General features: G+C 36.9%; 1 pseudogene; it reads right to left on the bottom strand.

The window, feature by feature from the left end:
- Positions 1 to 787: 787 nt before the first annotated feature.
- LOC111909559 (5S ribosomal RNA) lies at positions 788 to 906 on the bottom strand (annotated as a pseudogene).
- Between the last annotated feature and the right edge of the window lie 9,460 nt (positions 907 to 10,366).

Here is a 10,366-nt window from a genome sequence, read left to right as displayed (position 1 = left end):
TTGGACCGATTCCGGAAAGAATCTCGGAGGTCCTAACTATTATGGGTTTGGCTTACCACGCTTTCCGAAGCGTATCAAGCCTTCCTAGAGTGATATTTCCAAAAGGATTTGGCCTCTAACTTGAAATTCCAAGGTTTTCTTCCTCTTGCTTGTCTTCCCAGTCAGGAGCCACTCCCTTCTAGTTAAAGTCATAAGAGGTTTCGTAATCCGCGAGGAGTTTTGAATGACCTCTCGACAGTAGGTCAATGAGACCTAGAATTTGGTGAATTCCTGTCGGCATCCTCGGTATTGACAAATTCTCAGCGGTTTTAATTTTTTGGCATAGTCCTCAAGAATTCCCACATTACTGGTAATGTGTCTTAGGAATTCGACTTTTCAAATCTAAAAAATCGCATTTTAGAGAATTCCACGTAAAGCTTTTCTGATCGTAATGTTTCTAGGGTTTGTTGTAGATGCTCTTTATGATTTCCTTCTTACTACGAGAGTAGATAAGTAAGTCATTTCAAAAAGACAATGACGAACTGATCCAAGTGGGAATGGCATACCCTATTCATTAAGTTCATGAATATTACGGGTGTATTGGTCCTATCCGAGAGGTATCACTACGGACTCGTAGTGTCCGCATTGAGTGTGGAAGGTTGTCTTCGGGACATCCTCCTTTAAAACTCGTAACTGATGATGTTTGGACCTCAAACCTATTTCTGAAAAGTAAGTAGTTCCTTGTGGTGGGTCAACCAATTCATTTATGTGTGGTAGAAGTAATGATTTCTAATGGAAGTCCAGTCGAGGTATGCACCACGAAGACTTCCCAGGGTATCACCCATCCTAGTATTACCTTCACCCAAGCACGCTTAACTGCGAAGTTCTGATGGGATCCGGTGCATTAGTGCTGGAATGATCGCAACCGTTGAAGTCTGTCTTCTTAAAGAATAAGACTGGAGCTCTCAAGGGTGAGGAGCTTGGTCTTATCATTCGATTCTTGAGTAGTCGTTAAGCTGTTCGAACAGTTCTTTTATCTCCGTTGGTGTGAGACCGTAGGGCGATCGGTTTACAGGAGTCATATTGGGTCCTAAGTTTGTTCGCATAACGATGCGTTCACTCGTAGTCTTGGGCAGTTCTCCGTCCTGAAGTTCATATTAGAAGTCATACATGGTTCATCAATCGCAGTCTTGTCTATACGAGTCGTATATAACTAAGATTGAAAAGGTAGTCGAATAACTGATTCTTGTTTAAGATCACATCCCAACGAGGAAAAGAAGTTAAAGTGGAATCATCAATTCTAAACCTGTAGAACCTTGATTATATACCACCCCTAAGTATACATTCTTCAGTGATAGATCAACCATATGAATCTTTGGATTGAACTTGATGTACTGTATGAGTGGTACCTCGGGAAGGTGTGCTGAGATTAACTTCGGAATGGATTAGAAACATGAGGTACTCCATGAATGAGTACTTTGGTGTTCCGGACTGACAGCTTCGCTAGAAAGACGATTTCGGAGAAAGAGATGTGCGCATGAGACTGATATTACGAGGATCGAATTGACTCAAGTCGTATGATAAAGTCGGAATCATACGGAAACTAAAGACATTAGATTTGAACATAAGGCGTTATAGACAAAACACAGAAGTGCAACCTTTAACAGACTTACTGCACTTTAGATTTACCATGAGACTATTGCTGCGAACAAGGTATACTACAAAAGACAAGTACACACAGCTCGAGGATCCCTTAACTGATGGGGCTTCACAAAAGATAACACTCCAATTGCACTAGTTTTAAATAGTTTATAAGTCTGTTACAACGAAACACATTAATTACTTTAATCGTAGGTCCAAAGTAGTCTTCCCTGCGACGGTGATCGGTAGCATCCTTCCGTCTGTGCCAGCATTCGTTGCCTCTGGGCGGTTTCTTTTGTAGCAACCTACCTTGCCACAACCGTATCAAGCCTGGTTCGCACCGGTGTTGGGCACTTGGTTGTTCGGCCTTGCTGCGCTCTTGAAGTAACGTAGGGTGTGTCCCTTTCTGTTGCAGTTTGAGCATTGCAACCCCCGACAAGGTCCGAGGTGGTGATAGTTGCATTTGATGCACTTTGGGAGATTTCCAGCATATTGTCTGGCTGGGTTAGGGACAATTGGGATACCCAAAGGGATGGTAGTAGGAGGTACAAATGTCGTGGCTGTGAAGGTCGTTACCGGTGGTTGTTTCTTGTTCGCCCTTCGAAGCGATTCGTCCTTAAATTAGCCCAACACTTATGTTTGTTACTCTTGGTCTTGGGACTCGGGGTGTCGTGGTAGTTTGTTGCTCGTTGAGGTACTTGATTGTTACCTGGATTGGAATTGTTGTTAACAATCCCGCTAACATTCGCGTTGTTAGCGTTAAGGTGGGTAAGAATAGCTGACACGGCAGCTGAGACTGCAGCTTGGAAGGTAGCTGCATCAATCTGAAGAGTTGGCATTTGGTTGATGGGTTGATCGTTTTTCTTTGGCGACATGATTCTGTTTCACGAAAAGAAAATGAATTTGTGAGCAAGTATGGTTGAACCTAGACGTAGTTCAATCGCTCATGTAAAGAATAGAAGTATGTTCTCTAAGGTTTGACCTACATCCCTATGATGCAGTCCTAGTATGGAATGGAAGTATGTTCACGAAGGTTTGACCTACATCCCTATGATGCAGTTCTAGCAAAGAGTGGAAGTAAGCTCGTATAATGGTCTCATGACGTTTGTTGTTCAAGACGAGGTATCGTTGGTTGGTGAATAACATGATCCAACCACTGAAAGAGACTTGGAAATGTCTCCGAAGTTAAATTACTATAATCCAATGACTTCACTAAAGCATGTTTCAAATAGACTCCAATGAAAGTATGATGAGAGTATTTGAACAAAAGCATGACACCGAAGTTAACCGACTGTCAACATCATCGATGTTTAAGATGTAATAAGTTTAGGAAACATTTGACCTTGAAGAAGGTCTTACATCATATCCGGAGTAGCAAAAGTTCTGGCTGCATAAAGGCCTAACTAAAAGTACCTACAGTACGAGGCAGTTTCATAGAAAATGCCACATAGGACATAGACAGGAACACGGTTCTTTTAAAACAAGAAGGAAAGTAAAGTATCTCCTACTGGTGACGATCATCCCTTTGGTGAACTCTCAGCTCAGCCAGTTGACGTTCCATATAAAGCAGGCGTCGTTCGTACACCCTCTGGCGTACTCGGAGTTCTATGACTTTGGCTCGTGATTCATCCAGTTCTTGAAGCAGGGTTTCATGGTCTCTTTCAGATCTCTCACAAGCATTTTCCGGACGAATGGTGCGAAGGGTACACATTCTCGCATATGCGACAACTTCTGTGATTTGATGTAGGGTTGTCCTGCCTTGAATCTCATTTCGGGCCACTCTGTGGACCAGGATTGGCAAGATTCTGTCTGTTGAGCCCCCAATGCTCAGGTAATAAAAGCTTCGGTCTCCATTAAATGGCATGGGCTGATCCTGTCCTTGGCTCCATGTTTCCAAGCGTTTTACCCAAGGAGACGCCGAGCCTTGAAAAGCCGGACGAGGGTTAGGATTTGTAAAGGGAGCTTCCTGTGGTAGGTTCTCAACCTCGGGTTCGGAGTTACCATCATATGCGAGGTCTTCATCATGGTGATCATTCAAAGGAATCGGATGATCATTCTCTGGTTCTTCTCCAAACCATCCAACAATGAATTTGTTCGGAAGGTACGGGTTGTCGTGGGGATGGAGTCCAGCCATGTTATTAGTTATATGTAATCACAACAGGATAGGCCTTCGAATAAGTGACCTTAACTCCAAATTCACAAAGAATAGGGGTAAAGCAAAATTTTCACTGATTCTAAGTCTATAACATCCTAGTTACATATAGCCTTAGTGTATCCACTTAGCAAATACCCCTATAGTATTTTAGGTTTATGTTCTATTGTTCTCATTGTGGTATTATTGGTAAGATTTTAGACTTGTTGCAACCACACAACTACACATAGGCACATGCTAGCCAACCCTCGGATAATATAATTGATCAGCCTATATCTTCCCAGTTTTGACTATATGACTTTAAGTCCACTTGTGTTGCCCAACAATCGTAATTCTTTTGTACTGTCCTAGAGACACTGATTTTAGTATGAATGCAGCCACGTATACTTAATTAAATATTTTATTATTTAAAGTATAAACTCTTGTCAGAGTATTTTAATCTCAATGTATTTATAGTTAGTATATCTTTTATGGGTTGATATACTATATTCACTATAAAGAATGCTCTTATACCAATCTGTCACACCCCAAAACCGAGAATGGCGGAAACGTTCTGGGGCGGAGGACGTCATGTAATGTATCATAACAATGCAAAGTAGTAAACAAGCAACAACAACATCCATTGCATTAATAGTATAATTTTATTTACAAGTGTGTTCTTTCATAGTATAAGACAACATAATGATCTATCAAAATATAAGATGCGTCTGGACTACTCCGTCTTCACAAAACCTGGTCATCGTACCTGTCTATTTGTGACATGAGAATACAAGTTATTTTGAAAGCGAGTATCAGCCAAAAAGCTGGTGAATTCATAAGTATTAATGTGTTTGATTTGTAAAACTGTAAAGTAATGACTTGTAAACCTTTGGAAAAAGATTGTATAAGTATGAATTGTTTGAAAACAGTTGAAAGCGTTTGAATACCCTAGCAAATCCCTATGGTTTCTGTTAGCTTAAAGAGTAGCCTTCTACTAAGACACGAATGTTTTGAAAGTAGTCTTCTACCAAGACTTGTATGTTTTTGAAAGTAGTCTTCTACCAAGACTTGAATGTTTTGAAAGTAGTCTTCTACCAAGACTAATATGTTTTGAAAGTAGTCTTCTACCATGACTTGTATGTTTTGAAAGTAGTCTTCTACTAAGAATCGAATGTTTTGAAAGTAGTCTTCTACCAAGACTCGAATGTTTTGCTATAACAAAGATGGTTTTCCCCTCTATAACTACTATTAACAAAATAAATTCTACTTTGTTTATGTTAATGTATCACAAAATAAAAGGTATTAACCTTGAACATCCATAGATTGTTCATATTCCTCTGTAGCTGGCAGCAGGTTTAAGGAATGGTTAGCCCCTTAAAGGTAGTCCTAATATAAGTATTAACTGTAGGCATCCGTAGATATTCATTACCTCTGTTGGTATGAGGTGGGTTCCGGAATGGTTAGTCCCGTCTAGTTATCCTATTGAACTAGGATAGGCAGAACTAATTTACACGTATAATATGTACTAGTAACTCATCATATAGAATCTAGGTACAAGTATCCATGTAAGTGTATACAAGTAAATGTATTTATGTAAATGTATTCATGTAAGCAACTCTATGTAGACGTATTCATGTAACATGTAATATATTGTATAGACTTATGAATCAACTGACTCTGGTGTAATTCCTTGTAATAGGAATAATGTTTTGTACCTCCTAACTATCCCTATAATAGTTTACCTGAAAGGTAATTGATGTCCAAGAAGGATTATACACCCTTGCTACACAAGAGTGTGGGAACTGAATGAAGGATGAAATCTATCATATCAATACATATATATAAGAACATAAGTGTATAGAAATAGTTTTGATCAAGAGGATGAAAAATGATTTTGTAAGACATTTAAGAGTTTTGAACAATAACTAACAATGACTTGATGTCATTTTAATAAACATTTCAAAAGTATATCCTTTGGTAACAAAGTATAACACAGTTTTGTAAAAACCTTTGTAAAGTTTAACAACTTAGAAAGATGACTTGATGTTAGTTTGTAAAACATATTGGAAAGCCATTTACGGAAATCTGTTTGGTAAAACAACTTATAGTGTTGTAAATCTTTTAGTATGCTGGTTATTATTCACATATTTGATATAATAACTAGCATGATTCAACCTGTATCCCCCCCATTAAAGCATTTAAAAACATTTAAAAGATTGATTTAGGGGTATGAACCCACCTGTAGTGAGCGGATCGGAAGGAAGTGTCAGACAAGTGCTCGGTGTCAAGTGAAGACTTAGACACACACAATGATCCTAATTACATATGAAGACATACGTATATAAACAATTAGTGGTTTTAACACTAATTAAATATTTATAAACATCCTATTGCGAGGAAAACACTTTGGTCAAGTGTTAGGAGGCTATTGGTTTGCAACAAAGGAGTGCAATGCCTCAAACGGGAGCTTATGGTTCAATGACCATGCTTGTTGGAGTTTACGGCCCAGGGGAGTATACTCCTGGCCGTAAACTCTCAATTGATCACCAAAAGGGGCTTAAAACCCTAAGGGCTTAATTGGTTAAGTGCTCCAAAGCTTTAAACAATTGTTTGGGTGGGTTTAAGGTCCTAAAATGGCCTTGATTGGTGTTCACAGCTCTGGGACCACTCCCCCATGAGTTTACGGCCGTAAACTCATGGTAAGGAGTACCATTTCTTGAAATGAAGTCCTTAACTCAAAGGGGTAAGGTTCTATGCTAAAATCCAAGGCTCACTAAAATGTTAGTGTATCATTTGCACCCTTAAAAGGGGTTTACGGCCCAAGAACATGTGTTGGCTGTAAACTCCTTGAATCCCTTGATTTCTTATGTTTTCTAAGATCTAAACATGATATAACTAGTATACAATGAGTTGGATCAAGGGTACTTACAATCTAAGAGCTTGAATGGTGGTTTCTGTCCAAGAACACTAGTGTGTGTTCTTGGTGGATCTTGAAAATCTACAAAATGGAATGATTTCACGGATGAAATCATGTAAGATTACTAGATCATCTAATATATCAACTAGTTAGGGCAAGAAACTTACGGGTTTTGAAGATCGGGGATGAAGATCGGGATGGTACTTGAGAGGATTTGGGCCAAGGAAATGAAAGAAATGGACAAATCGCCTTCATGTACACCATGTAAGGTGAGTTTACGGCCCACATGGATTTTACGGCCATAAAATCCCATGTGGTGGCCGTGAACTCATGGTTAATGTGCTTAAGGCGCGGTCTTTGTGCTATAAATTCAGCAGATAAACCCCGACACTTCTTCCTTAAGTGTACAAGGCTCAAAACTCTCAAACGAACTCTAAATTGTGCTGAATGATAGCAGGAATGACTTTGACATTCTATTGACTTGTTATGTTGTACAGAATGGAAATTTCAGGTTGTCACAGAAGCTGCCCAGTTTACCTAAAAGATCATAAGGATGGTAAAGTCAAAAAGGGTTTACTCTACTTCAGGTAAAGTCCACTATCTAACTCTATTAAGTTCTTATTTGGAGATTCCTAATACATGATGTGATTTAATTGCATTTTGATGTTTTGGAGAATCAAAGGAAGCTTAAAAGAAGAGTATGTTGTTTCTGATCGTGAAAACATGGATTTCAATCGCATGGTTCGGTGATCAAAATTTTGAGCTGCTGCTTAAAGAGTTATGATAGATTGCTTAGGAATAGATAACAACATGTTTTTCTGGAAGTTTTAAAATAAAAGAAAAGTTTTGATTTTATATATTTTAAGTATCCTTATAATGGCTTTTGTGAAAAAATGTCGTTTATATGATTTCAGTAATAGCAATATTGGAAAATGGATTTGATTCTTTCATTTGTGGTAGTGTCATAATTTACCAAATAAGGAAAGATTCACATCACCTAGGTTTCAGTTGGATAGAAACTTGGAATCATGCAACTTGTATTGTATGATGAATGATAATTTTCATCTTTTGTAAATTAAGACTAATTCCTTGTTCATATGTACATCTGACTCAAGTGAAGGACTAAAGGATCGGGTACATTAGCTTGTGCGCTAGGCAGGTCCACCAAAAAGGCTAATAAGGTTATTCATTATGATTTACAAAAGTTTAGTAAATATGGTTATGCTTACAAGTTTAAGTGTAATTTTGAAACATTGGAAATGTTTCAATGATTGGCAGAATGAATAAGAAGAGATAGGCTAGTACTTGAGTATCTTTTTTTTTATGATTTTCTTAGCGATTATAAAAACCTTGTAACAACTGATCCACTAAAGACACCTTAGTGCATTTTTTGGCTAGGGAGAGGAATCATGAATTGTTGAAATGGTTAAATCAAAAGATAAGTCATTCTTGGTTCAAAAATCAAGGCTTAGAGTCATAGGTTAGGATTGTAACTTGACTGACATAATTTAAAAAAAAAGATTTATAACGCATATCAAATGTAGAGTAACATGTTTCTTACTCTTGTACATTTGAAATTGGTAAGTTGTGATGTTTTGGACAAAACATAGACCAATTAAGACCAACCGTGAGAAGTGTTTATCTTGATAAGAATCCACACTAACTCTTGAATATTTGTTTTGTCAAGGAATGGTTCTTAACAAGAGAATGTCATACGTCAAGAGGATAGTGGGAGTCTTAAAGATCCTGGAAAAGTTTCAAGAACTAATCAAGAATAAAAACCTATTGTTTAATCGCTAGCACACAAATTGAGGTTTGTAACCCACTTTCGTGACATATTTTTGTTTATGTGCCCATTCCAGTTTAAGTTGACTATGATTGTGAGTTTTATAAGTTGTCAATTGTTTGCATAATAACCTGGAAACAATGGTAGGAACTTGTGCTGCCGGGTGGCAGGAAAATGAGATTGGGCAAGTTCAGTCCATATGAGTATGGATTTGTCACTAACCTTGTCTTGTGATTATGGTTATGACAAATTCACATGGATAGCATCACATACACCATAAAATATAAGTGTCATATGATTTCTGTCCGATTCATGAAAATGATGGAGAGGAAACTCTTTCACTAAGTAGATTTTAGGTATATAGCAATTGTGATATTTGCATTCTCAAAGTCATTTAGTGGAGCGCGTGTAGTTAACCGGCACACTTACATGGACTTGTGATAATGGAAAAAGGTCTAAACATTATGATTATGACCCCTCTCTTCATAATTGTTTATACACACATGTGAGCTATCTAAGGAAAGGTGTATGATTTTGATAAAGTCTGATCAAAGCATCTCATAACAGAAAACTGAACTTTTTTAAGAAAGTCAATAAAGTATTGATTTCTACAAGTCCAACTAATTTTTGGGTACATGTCAAAGCTATTAGGAGCATAAAGTGCTATGCTAGTTAAATTATAATTATCATGTTAGTAGGAGCATGATTATTATGTTACATGTTGCGAGTTAGCAATGTTAATTATAGAAAACAAAAGTTTCAATTCACTTTGAAAAGTTGTTTTGCTATAATTAAAGGAGGTGATTTTATAGTTCATTCCAATTCTACAAGCTTAGATAGAAATTTTAATCAAATTTAGACAATATATATATATATATATATATATATATATATATATATATATATATATATATATATATATATGTGTGTGTGAATGTTATGTTAGATTGGTTCAACATAAGGATATTCTATATATGTTGCGTTCTCAAAATTCTATTATGATTACGACATCCCCCTTCATAGTTCGAATTGTGAGAACATGGAAAATAAAAATATTTTAGCAAAAGACTGGTCTAGTACAACGTCTTTATGTGAGACATCTTGAATCGTGTCCCATATGCTTTAGGTATACGATCGATCACATGTGCTATAATATTCATCCATTCTAAATTTTCCAAATGCTTAGGGCATTAAGAGGAATAAGGAATAGAACTGGATATGAATAAAATGATTAAGCAATTTCTAAGGATAATATGAGGTTTACCAAAGATTGGTTGCTCATGGACAATTAGAAGTATAGTGTAAACTTTGGAAAGGACCATATTTACATATTCTGAAAAGAGGCAATTCTTGTTCAGAATTGATAGTCAAAATGGTAATATGGAATTGTTTTCATAGGTGGAAGTTAATCTTTGAATCTATGTAAGATTCGAAAACTTAATGCAATGAAGGATGTTCAAAAGAATGTACTTTGAATATGAGATTTCGTTTCCATGGAATTGATCTCCATTGGAATACTTTGTAATGTCTGTTGTCAAGTCTTTGTGACTTTTGTATATAGTCATTACAAGAGAATCATTGCATATATGTTTAGAATCTAACAGATTATAGTAAATGTCAAGAGTTTGGTATTCTCACATTTACAAAAGGGATTATGATTGTGAAATGAGCATCATTGGAGTCGTGCTCAATTGATCTATTTCACAAAAGAAAGGACCATAGGTAAACATAGTGTGCATGCTTGGAGCATGGCATGACTATTGTTTTACTTCAGGTATTAAGTTGATAAATTGAAACATTATAAAATGAATAATGAGTAACCAATATGGTGCTTAGATAAAATGGTATTTTATTTACACTCAAAGTGTTGGGGCCATATAGGATTAGTATTATTCTTGTGTTTCAGTTTGCA

The sequence above is a fragment of the Lactuca sativa genome, chromosome 3 (genome assembly GCF_002870075.4).
Source record: "Lactuca sativa cultivar Salinas chromosome 3, Lsat_Salinas_v11, whole genome shotgun sequence".
Classification (NCBI taxonomy): Eukaryota; Viridiplantae; Streptophyta; class Magnoliopsida; order Asterales; family Asteraceae; genus Lactuca; species Lactuca sativa.
Note: the sequence above shows the minus strand (reverse complement) of the source record. Positions and strands in the feature narration are given on the sequence as shown.